General features: G+C 35.9%; 2 pseudogenes across 1 annotated transcript; both read right to left on the bottom strand.

Annotated features, from left to right (window-relative positions):
* Positions 1-382: 382 nt before the first annotated feature.
* On the bottom strand, positions 383-2,008 carry LOC148916323 (uncharacterized; annotated as a pseudogene).
* A 417-nt stretch (positions 2,009-2,425) lies between these two features.
* On the bottom strand, positions 2,426-3,903 carry LOC103335777 (cytochrome P450 704C1-like; annotated as a pseudogene). The gene is made up of 4 exons (XR_016128319.1): positions 3,625-3,903; positions 3,165-3,503; positions 2,694-2,887; positions 2,426-2,610 (listed from the first exon to the last, which is right to left on the bottom strand). The product of XR_016128319.1 is annotated as a cytochrome P450 704C1-like (transcript).
* Positions 3,904-12,815: the final 8,912 nt, after the last annotated feature.

Raw genomic sequence — 12,815 nt, 5'->3', positions numbered from 1 at the left:
ATGAGATTTGTCAATTTTCCTTTTGTACATTCAATACATGTTTTATCCTTTTCATGGTGGTTAAGTGGTGGAAGAATTGATTCTTTGCTTAAGAGATTCATTCTTTCTTTCAAGACATGTCCAAGTCTCTTATGCCACAATGTGAATGATTCTGTATTACAAGACTGTTTTGAGCTTATCACAGTTATCATCTCTGTAGTTTGATTTGGTAATTTGCAGTTCAAACGAAACATTCCATAAATCAACAATCCATTACCAATAAAACTTTTATTTCTGAAAATGGAGAAACCAGACTCATCAAACTCAAACTGTAAGTTTGATTTTACAAGCTTGCTAACTGATAACAGGTTCCTTGTCATAGAAGGAACATAAACGACATCAACTAATTCCAAATAAATCCTGACTCCAACTCAAGACTAGCTAAACCAACAAAATCTACTCTAACTCTCACTCTATTTCCCACGAACACCTTCAAGTCATCCTTGTTTGGCACCCTCTTTGTTTTGAATCCCTACAAAAAGTTAGTCACATGAAATGTTACACCACTGTCTAACCACCATGAATTAGATAAAACTTCAATTGTATTAGATTCATAAATCACAGAGACGTTTTCATGCTTACCTTTTCCCTTTTGCTTGCCCATCCAATGTTTGTATCTTCCGTAGTCTCTCTTCAAGTGTCCAAATTTCTTGCAGAAGAAACACTTCAAACCTACTGGACCCATGCCCTTTGCAGTCTCATCTTTCCTTTGCTGCTTATCTGCATTCCTGTTTTTGGTCCATTCCTTTGGTTTGAATTCAGCATCCTGCACCAAATACACTTGTTCTTTGCCTTTGTCCTTTCTAATACTTTGTTCTTCCTGCACACATATACCTATCAAATCAACAACTGACCATATCTCCTTCTGAGCAATATAAGTAGTTTTCAATTATCTATAAATGCTAGGTAGAGAGTTAATGTCTAAGTGCACCATCATGGTTTCATCTACATTGACTTTCAGGGCTTTCAGCTTGTTTCCAATGTCACCCATGTTCAGAATGTGGGTCCTTATGTAGCCTTCTCCATTGTATTTCATATTTGTCAATTGGCTCATGAGTGTGCCTATTTCAGCTTTCTTGGATCCTTGGAAATTTTCTGCAATAGCTTCAATGAACTCCTTAGCATTCTCAATTTCAGTAATACTGCCTATGACTTCTTCTGAAATAGACCTCCTCATGATCAGAATTGCCATTTTGTTGGCCTTAATCCACTTTGCATATTTTGCCTTAGTCTCAGTAGATGCCTCATTTGCAGGCACTGCTAAAGCTTCACTAGTGACAACCATTTCATAATCCAGAAGTCCAAGAGCAATTTCCACATCTTCTGTCCATTTCTTATAATTTGAGCCAGTGAGAGTTTGAATTGAGTTATGATTGACTATACCTGTTTTAAAACAAGATAAGCACTTGATATAAACAACTTTCCCCAAAACTTTAATCAAACATACTTAACTCACATCTTTGGACAGTAAATTAAGCATGCTTATTGACACTGGAAAACAAACAGATGTGAATTTCCTGAGCAAAAGATCTTCCACATCTTTAGACAGAAGAAAATCTTTCACCAATCCATATCTATCCATATCCCATGTCAATCCACCATGATGAAAACATATCAAACTACTTACATCTTTGGACAGAAAGCCGTTCGACATGTTTTGCATCATGATGCAAATTTTAGATCATGAACTTTGAATACAGTGATCATGCAATGATTGAGTCGCTTTGACTTACTCAATCACTACACAAAGACTGTAAGCATTGATCTGTAAAAACCGTCAAGAACATGATAAAGTTCATACTTTATACTGTTATCATGTTCATACTTTATAACTTAAAAACTGTCAGTTTATTTCTTTTCATTTTCCTGCATGAGATTTGTTAGGTAGAACATGATATAACTAAAGCTCTAATACCATATGTTAATCTTGAAAGCTATAACATGTTGAACACTAACCTGAGTCTGACATGGTGCTGAAGCAGATTGAATTGCGCAAAGGTATAGAAGATTCTTTTCCTTATAGCTATAACTCTGATGGGTGAATTTCTGATTAGCTTAGTTGTATCGGATCTAGGAGGGAGCCTTCTATTTATATGCATCTCTCTAAGTGTCTTGCCCATCAAGAAAAACTTAGAGATATCCTTCATGCGATAGAATTAATATGTTCCAATCCTTGTAGAACTAGGAACCCTTAAGCCTTTTATTAACCATCTTAAACATTGTTTACAGGCTGCCTAATCGAGATAGGTTTTGAGTCCTTGATAAACAATAAGTCTTTGCAATCCTTTATTGATTAGAAGATCACTTCAGTAGGTTTAAGGCAATAAACCTTCTTACAGATCAAAGTGAACCTTGTTTTGCTTCAGCTTCACATAGAGGAAGTTTATCAAGCTGTCCTTGGAACTGCAAGCATAGGGAGACTGCCATGTATGTGTAGGGTGAACATGGTCCTATATGTTACACTTTTCGTTTCATCAGCCAATTTAAAGCGAAGAAGCAAAGAAGAGCGATTGCTACTATCTTCATCTGCCGATAAGCAAAGTCCTTCCCTAGACAAATCCGAGGACCTGCCTGCAAATAGCACAAGTTAAACTGTTAGTGAAAACTTGGATGATTAACCTGTGTGTTAAAGATAAAGAAAACAAGGTACTAACGTGAAATGCGACGAATTTGAAGGGTGATTCAGGCTGGAAAATTCCGTTGTTTAGCCATCTTTCAGGTCAGAAATCATCAGCATCTTGTCCCCAAATATAAGGCATTCTGCCCATGGCATAGGTCATGCTCTATCTCCTTTTCTCACTCTAAAGCCATCAGGAAGAATGTCATCTACATCTGCACATCTCCCATCCTTAGAGGAGAGCCAAAGACACAAAGATGTCAATATTTTCAGTGCTTATAAATTTGGCCATAATGGAAACTGACAAACAATTAGACCGCTCTTCTTTCACAATAGCCAACACTACATGGTGTTGGTTTTTATAAAATAAGCTCAAGATTTTATCAAGGCTGTGGCACTGTCCTGTTTAGATTCTCATAAAAACTAGAATAAGTACAACGAATAGCAAGCATCTCATTCAGAGAATCATAAAGCAAACTAATACAGGGTTATTGGAGTACATACATACAATGGAAACTGCAGGGTATAGCCTCAACGTCTCTGTCAGTGCCGCGTGAAGATAATGCATTTGTTCAAGAGTTGCATCAGTTATGTTCGCCACAAATTCATCGATTTTCTCTTTACCAATGTGATTGCCAACGACATCCCTCACTTATTGTACAAATTTTTCCTGTATTAGAGGGTTCTTGCTGAGCAGGTAAAAGAACTATAAGAGTGTATTTGCACTGGTGTCTTTGCCAGCAATCATAAAATTCAGAATGATGTCCCTTAGATATTTGTCATTCATTTCATATGGATCCTTCTCGCTCTCCAGTAAAAACCTCGATAGTATGTCCTCCTTGTCATTCTTTGAAACATAACATAAATTTCAATTTCAAAGAAAAAAATTATAGAAGTATTTTCAGTGATGCACACAAACAGAGGAAGATGACAATGAAAGATAATGTACAAGTGCGAAGTTAACTTACAACATCCTTTTGCTCCTCTAGCAATTTCCTCTTGCTCCTGATAACTTGGTGCACAAAATCATCAATGACTTTGACATACTGTTTAAGGGAGGCCTCGGAACCAAGGTTGAGAAATCTTTTCAATTTCCAGAATGGATCAACGTAACGAAAGTAGGACAGAGCAGTTGATTCATCAAAGGCCTTCATAAATGCAGTCCCTTCTTTGCTTGACCCCTCCAAGCAATTCAGGTCTATTCCAAACCCAACTTTGAATATGGAATCCAAGGTACATCTCATAAGCAAATCCTACAAATATAATCATATGTAAGAAAATGTAAGTCGGGGCCCTTTTACCAAGTCTACCAGATAGAAGATGATAGAGGGCCATATCGTTGCGTTGGACAAGACAGTGCCGTCTCACTTCGAGTTCCTTTCTTCGTAGTAAAATCAGATGATACGCTTCGGCGATGTTACCTACTCCTGTGGTCGAGCAGGTAAATACCATGCCAAGGTTTCTCGATCTGCTATCGAATAGAAGGTAAGGCGAATCTCCCCAAACCTTGAAGCGAACCAACATGGGCAGTTCGATAGAGATACGGCCCAAATCTTTGGAGCTTTTTAGGAACCTAAGCCATAATCATAATCCCAAAATTCTAAGGGTAAAGGGGGATCTATATTGCTTGCCACAGCTCTATTCCCGACTCGAAATCAATGAAGAACTTTAAGAGAGGATGCAAATTCTCGTTCTATAGGTAGCACTACCCCTATTATAGAAGGGTAAAGGCCGACTTCCGTACTTCTGATCTGCTAGCACTTTGAATTACTTTATACCTAACGATATAGAGCACCTACTCTACGGGTCGTCTGCTCTCTCGAGGTCGTCCTTAATAATAACTGACACCATAAAGTTGTTAGTTAACAAAAAGATAATGTTTAGAAACAATATGTGCCTACGTTTTCTAATTGATCTTACTTTCAAAGATATTTATAATGAGTAATGCTACACTTACCACATTTTTATCCCACATTTCTATACCACATGATGTAGCATATCCATATTATATGTCACATCAATTAAATCAATGAAGTGTATTTTAATTAAGGCAATTAGAAAAATAAATACTTGAATAAATCATAAAATAAAAGAAAATATCAAATAATTTTAATTGATGTGGCTGTCCACCTCAGCTACCACATAAGATGGTATAAAGATATGGTATACAAATGTGGTAAGAGTAGGATTATTCATTTAGAATAGATGAGAAGTACTAAAACCTTGGAGTTTACAATCTGAATTACATTGACTTCGACGTGGAGCACGTGGATCTCTTGGTCGTGGGGCTAGACGTGCTCTTTACCTCCTGTTTCTCTTATGACTTCTCTCCCATACCAAAATTGGAGCCGCGGCATAGCGTCAAATTCTTTTGAAGTTCAAATCCATATTCTAGAATTCGAACACCAACAACATATTGAACACATGGAACTCCACCAATTCCTTGTTCGAGGGGCGGCCGGGCTTGGACTTTATGGGCTCTAACGGGCAGGGTCTTTATGGGCTCAAACTGGTCAAGCCCATGGGCCAGCCTAGGATTTAGACACCCTAGCCCTAGCCTAGCCCACTAAATAACGAGTCAAGTTGGGTCAGGCTTTTTCTTGATGATCCCAGCGGGCCCCTATCGGCCCATGAGCCTATGGGCCAAATAATGACCCCTATAGCCAACAAATTCTCCAACTGCTGCTTCTTTCTCAGCCTTGCATATTCACGATTCTTCCTTTTTCTCTGGCACATCTCTTTTTCAAGACCCTTGGAAAACAAAGAGTTGTGGTGATTTTGGGCTCTTTTTCTGTAAATGGGGGCTATGTAATTTTTTGAAGTGGAGTTTAATAGCTATTTATGTGGCTGTATTTCAAGAAAATGTATATAATTATTGAACTCTAAGAGTGAAAGTGCAGAATGAAGAGTGAAGAGTAATGCAATTCATGGGGAAGAATTAATATAGAGGAGTTTATATAGAGTGAAAAAGGATGTGTTGCATGTGCTAACACAAGAGTTTTGTATAGTTGGTTTGTCAAAACTTACGTAGAGAAAGATGATCATAATGCAAGTGCAACCAACCTTATATCTCTTTGGTTTCACTCTTGGTGTACTTAAGAGGAAAGGATGTTGCTTCATGACCAAACAATCACAAAAATAATCATGCACTTATCCAATGTAGATACGCCTTTCTCCTACGCCTTTTACTTTGCCAATATAATGCATTCATCATCTTTTTGTTATTCGTGATAATTAACTTCCTCTTGGTTTGATATATTTGTTGTGGTTTAATGATCTAGTATTGTGTTTTGTTATAATTGGCCTATTCGTTAGTCTTATATTCTTGCACCTATCCGATGTAGAGTGTGCCTCTCTCCTAAGCCTTGAAATCAAATTCTATATCATTACTTCGTTCAAAAACATTTTCTAAATTGAGATTAATATTGGAATAAAGAGATTTTTGCAAGTGTATATAAACAATAAAGTAAACCATGTTAGTAAAGGAAACCATGTTAAATAAAAAGCAAAAAGTACTCACAAACAACTATGCAAAAATGTAGATAGTGGGTGAGTCAAAATTTATGTAGATAGTTTGTTTTCTTGACACACATGGATTTTTAAGAAGCTATGCAATATAGTTTTTAGTTTATTTTTTCTTTGAATTTTTGTTGATGGAAAAATTATGTGAATTAAAATAATAAACAAATATGTGCACAATGCCTAGTAAAAATAAGTAAATATAAATCTTCCTTAGAGTTATTTCTGTGCTATATATGTTTCATTTATTTGTAATTATTAAGATGAAGTTTCTTGATTTTCATCTTATAACTAGATTAGGACTTGAAGTTCTTTAGTACAAATTACAATCATACTTGCGTTTATTTATGTTTTCTTGTGCCTGCGTTTGTATATTTTTGTAACTTCTCTTCATTACACTATATTACGATGAGTTTGTGTCATACAAAATTATTATCTCGAAAGGAGAGTACGTACATAGCATGGAGGGTTTCCATGAAACAATAGGTGAGTAAGGCAACTAGGGTTCCATCATCATGTTCAGCAAAAGGGAAACTCAGGAAAAAAGAAAAAGAAAAAGAAAATAGGTGGGTTTTTTAAACCGTCCTCTAGAGGGAATTGAATTTTACTCTCATTTGTTTTATGAACTTATTTTATGTTGTTCGAAAATGTAAAATTTACTAGCTGTAATTTCTTCTCTATACGCTGGCTATAAATTTGACTGAATTTTTGTGCCAATTAAAAAGAACAAAAAACAAACAAAAAAAATTGTAAAAGTGCTCCCTTGGTAAGTTAGGCTCTAAGCGTTTTATATACTTGTATTTTCTCCTTCGGTTTAATTTCCATAACTACGCTTTAATTTTTGGAACCTTGAGAAATATTGAAAGGTTCCTCCTCCTCCCTTTGAGAGATATATTTTATTCTCATCAGATTGCGTATGTATACGACTCTGTATTAACCTAGCTCTTCATAAATAATAAATAAATAAAATGGCACCTATACATGGTCTCAAAAGTATAGGTTCATCACAATCCTTTGAAAGGCTTACCTTGCCAGCAAACACCACAAGCCCTGTGTCCCTCGCCTTGGACAAAGATGATGAAGGACCCTATGTGATTACTTCTGATGGTCTAGTCGTCAAACATGCCCCCAATATTGGTTTTCTGAAAATGGCTACCTTTAAATTTCAAAGGTAATCTTGTTTACAAATCTAATAGTGACAAAAGGAAGCTTTTATTTGTAACTGTGTCTGTGTTTGTTTGTTTTTTCTCAGAGGAAACAAAACTAAGCAAGGCTTGACCGATGCTTGCGAAAGGCCACGAGGCATGGCCTTTAACAATTTGGGTAAAAAAATCTACTTTGCTGATGCATATGACGAACTCTTTGTTGTGCGTTTTAATAGTTTAAAGAAGAGAGAGGTGCCAAGGTTAGCAATCCATCTTGCCACCAGTGTAAAGGGAGTGCCACTCGGCTTCCTCAGTGGTTTGGATGTCGACCCCAAAACTGGAATGCTTTATTTGACAGATGCTACTTCTGTTTACGGGCTAAGGTATCTTCTACATATATATGCTAAATCTTACATACATATATATGGACATCTTATGTGCTCTCTAGAAGTTGTATTGGCTCATCATATTCAAACATATCGCAAGTGTATGATAGAGTAAGCACTATAAACACACAAGAAAAGCATGTGACATATAATACAAGTTACCAATAAAGCATGATGGAAAGCTGCCAATGGGTCTCGCCAAGTAGAAAAGGTCTTGACTTGTAGACAAGTAATCTCAAGTTCAAACCCTCATAACATCTTGGCAGTGAGTCTGAGATTAAATCTTCCCTTCCTCTTTCTAACTTTGACACACACACAAAATGATGAAAAAACTAATTAAAATATGAAGAAAATAAAGTAAGGAGTTTGAGAGGAAAAATTATTGTTTTCCGTGGAAAACTCCATGTTCTTTGGCTTCTCTCAAAGACCCAAAGAACGAAAACATATAAACTCACTAAATTTTGGCCCATGCATCAAAATTATAGGTGCGTATATGCGATTTGGAAATCCGACATGATGTCGGGTACACATAGAATTTCTGTCTTGAAAATTAATGAGGTCGCCGATTTGGATTAAATTGAAAGATGAGCAAACTACTACTGAATTCCCGAAAGTGAAAAAGGAGAATGAATCAAAATTTAACAAGTAAAAGTGTAATTTAGTTTTAATCATGTTACTGTAAGGAAGAAATTAATCTTCACAATTTCATTTTGTCTATCAACCAATACTCCTCATGTTCCTATGCACTGATTCCCAGTGTTTACCCAATTACCAAAGCACAAAAATAAAAGGAGAGAGAGCGAGTAGATAAAATGTGAACGTGAAAATATTATTAAAACTTGTTTATGGTTTATAGGATTAGTTTTGCCTTTCAATTTTTTTCCTTCAAAGTACTAGAAATGTGGAACCAATATCACATAAAAAATAATCTCCATGGAGCCATTATTATGACTGGCCAACACTTCAAAGTTATATAAAATAAGCTGCTCAGTAAAAGAACTTACACTATAATGCCTTGTAGAGATATTGTTGAAATTAATATCAAAAGAAATGTGTGGAGAAACTAGAATAAGTCTAAAATAATCTCCATGGAGAGTCGGCTACTTATCTCTAAGAAAGATGACTAGAGCAAGACCAATAACAGTCTTACATAAGCTTAGTCGGTGGAACTTGGGCTTTGTCGGTTAGGAGCAAATAAAAAGGCTGCCCTCCTAAATCAGTAACAAAGAGAACTCCCAAAGTAAGGGAGAGCCAATAAGCTCATCAATCAAAGTGTATGCAGGTGTTGTGGTGTCTAAGTGTTGTATGAGTTTCCCCTACAAATCTACAGATGCTTAAGCCAGAGGCGCCCCACAATGCAACAGGGAGGCTGTTGAAATATAATACCTACGCACAAAAACGTCTCTCTGTGTTGTTGACAGGGCTTCATTTGGCATATGGGACTGCAGTTAGCAAAGATGGCTAGTTTGTTCTGGTCTCTGAATACTTAGCCAATAGGATCCAGAAGTATTGGCTCAAAGGTCCAAAAGCTAATATAGCAGAAACAATTTACTTTGGGCACCGGGTGGCACATCCGATTCACATAAGGAGAACCAAATCTGGACACGGTTTTGGGTGGCAACGAACCCTAACCTATTCAAAAACGTTACGGTTCCTACTGCAGTTCTAATTGATTCATCTGGGAGTTTTGTGCTGAAAAAGGTGAGCCTTGATGATCAATACAACCAAAGTTCCATCAGTGAAGTTCAAGAGGCCCTTGGGACACGCTATGTGGGATCTTTTGGTGTGAATTATATTGGTGCTTTCAATATGTAAACTGGTCTGGCTTAAGTAGAAACTATAAATTTTAAATGAACAAGGGACAATATGGACGTCACAATGCATCATCCGTTTGAATACCTTATTTGATGTGTGATATTAATTAGTCATTATCATTTTTGAGTGGAGTTTTGCTTAATATTTGCCTTATGATATGTTTGTTAGGGTCATGTGTCATCATTTTCCTTTTATGTATCAATATTCTGCTTTAATGAGAATAATTTATGATTTGTGCTCAAGAATTTACCCTTCCATTTTATTATGAAAAACGAAATTTGGATTAGTTTGTGAAAGCCAATTAGATGCTATTTCATACCCGAGTTTTTTTAAATCAAAATTAGAAGAACCGTCTGATAGTGTTTTTAAGGCCCGTTTTCATTTTCCAAAACCAAAAACAACCGGAGAATGCATTCCAGCAACAAATGAAAGCACGGAGAATGGAATTTAGAAAACATATTCAAATTTGTTTTCTCTTTTTCATTTTTTGAAAATGTTCTTGAAAACATTTTGAGACCTTTAGTTTCATGGTAAAATATCGCAGAAAAACTGTTTTGTTGGTCAAGTATACCACTCGGAATAAAGTTTAGCTGGCATTGCTAAAACTTTACTTTCTTATATTACATATAAAACATATATTGTACATATTTTCCTGCGTTTTTTTTTTTTTTAAATCAAATCTTTTTCTTGTTATTTAATTTTCAAGAAACTGGTCCTTTAGAGAGAGTTGGAAGTTTTCTCTCATTTGTTTTGCCATCAAATACCGGACGCCCTCTGGCTCTTGCATTTGACAAAAATGGTGGGGAGACCCTACGTGTCTACTTCTCATGGCATAGTCCTCAAATATGAACCTCTCTCTGGGTTCCTAGAGTTTGCCGCCACTTCAACTGAAAGGATAATCTTTTTGTGGAAACAAGGACACCTTAATTAAATTTCGAAAAAATGGGCTTTGGGGCTTTGGCTTCAGTTCTCGATTTTCACCACTTAAAACTAAATCAGACCGATTATATGACATACGTACGAGCTCATATATTGATATAACTCATTTCACTTATGAATCTAATATCAAAATCTCTCATCTCCCTCATGGTCTCATCCTCACCCTCACCTCTCCTTCACGGTCTCACAACCTCCATCAAAGTGAATAGAACCGAAACCAAACCAAACATTATCAAACGGAAGCTTTTATTATCACTTGTTGTAACCCCTAATAATATGGTTGTGTTTTGTCAGCCGGACTGGAAGCTGTAGCTCAACCAATCAAGACTTGGAGCATAGATACATGTGGAAGGGCTCTGGGTTTGGCCTTTAACAAATTGGGGAACAAACTCTACATTGCTGATGCAGATCATGGACTCTTAGTTGTGGATATTAAGAGTTTATTACCTTTAGGTTTCCTAAAAGATGGGACAAATATGACTACAAGGGTAGCAACCAAACTTGCCACCGATGCAGATGGAGTTCCATTCCAGTTCCTTAGTGGTTTGGATGTCGACCTTAATACTGAATGGTTTATTTTACAGATGCTATTTCTGTCGAAGGGCCAAGGTACGCATCTCCTTCTATGTTTTTTTTTTTCCTTTCGAATATGGCGTTGCAAAGTATATAGATTGGGAAAATTTGACAATTAATCAGAACCATTATCAATATATATATGTACCCCAATATATGCTGCTAATTATGGAAACAATTTATACTTTGATGGACTAGGCTTCGGTCTAGTGATAGTCGTCCCTACTTATGACATGCTTACTTATTCATAACTGGACTCGAAATAAGAAGTTGGATATGCATTATTTATAAGGGAATGAAAACACAAGTGAGGCATACACAATATCACAAATTCAACTCCTTATTTTGAAGGAATTGAATTGTTGGGTGCGGATGGTATTCTGATTTTTGGAGCGTGTTGAAATATTCATTTTTAAACCTATTATGTCCTCACACTATTTCTGAAATTCCAAGTTTGCCCATTAACTTAGTAGCATTGACTACCATATGAAATCATTTAAGTAGAACATTGCTAATTAACTATTCTAAAAAAATTCTTGTAGCATATCCGATGCAACAGGGAGGCTGTTGAAATATGATCCAATTCAGACAAAAAAGTAAGAGTTCTGTTGACAAGCCTTCATTTAGCATATGGGACCGCACTTAGTTTACACGGCACATTGTCCTAGTCTCTGAATACGAAGCCAACAGGATACAAAAGTATTGGATCAAAGGTCCAAAGTTCGCTAAAACAACGACACTGATTGACTTCAGTAGCTTGGGACCGCCAGCTAAAATAAAGAGAACCAAAGCTGGAGACTTTTGGGTGAAGATCAACAAAAACCATACGGTACCAACGACGGTTCTAATAGATTCAGTTGGGAATGTGCTAAACAAGTTAAACCCTCTAGATGAGTATAGCCAAAATTCCATAACATATAACTTATATATATATTTAACTTAGAGAGGTCCCTCGTGCATTGAGCATTATCTTATTTCCATTTTCAACATTTAAGTAAATGGAGTAATATAAAAATTTAAATAAAAATAAAATGACAAAGACATTTACTTAAGTTTACAATGTAAATAAGGATTAGTACCCCCCATTTGGAGGCTTCAAATAAAAATGCTAGAAAATCAAATTCCCACTAAATCAAAATATGAAAAATCGATTTTAGTGCAAAATACGATTTAGGCTAAAAATAATGGCTCATTAAGTCAATATATACTTCATACTAAAATCCCATAAAATCAAATTTTCTGTTATCAATTTGATGTGTAAGGAATAAAAGTTCACGTCAAAAATGAGTATCTTAAGAAAATGATTATTTCGAAAACCCATTTTTCATACTTAGTCAATATTTTTACATAAAATAACTTTTCATCTATAATATGAATGCATGAAATAACCTAAGATCAATCTAGGTAAAAAAAGCTCTTAGATGTTCAATCCACTATGATGTTAAACCCTATTTGGTTTATGTTCGAAAACTTATCGCCGCGGAAAATTAGTCTTTGGAGCTATGAACTAGCTTGGTTTATATGATCGCCAGTTAATGTTTACTTTTATTTCTAGAAAGACTATAGAGGAATTGTAAGTACCAAAAAAATAATCACTAAATTCAAGTTGGCAAAGCTAATAACTATTAGCAGTGTAGTTGAAAAATTTCTGGTTGCCCTTATCCATAAGAAAATGGTTGAAGAGGTCCCTGGGGCACGTTACGTGGCTTCTTCCAATATGGATTATGTTGGTAAGTACAATAAATAAAATCAAATGCACCCAACAGAAGTATCTCCCTTTGT

The sequence above is a fragment of the Prunus mume genome, linkage group LG6, assembly GCF_029339155.1.
Source record: "Prunus mume cultivar Tortuosa linkage group LG6, ASM2933915v1, whole genome shotgun sequence".
In the NCBI taxonomy this organism is placed as follows: domain Eukaryota; kingdom Viridiplantae; phylum Streptophyta; class Magnoliopsida; order Rosales; family Rosaceae; genus Prunus; species Prunus mume.
Note: the sequence above shows the minus strand (reverse complement) of the source record. Positions and strands in the feature narration are given on the sequence as shown.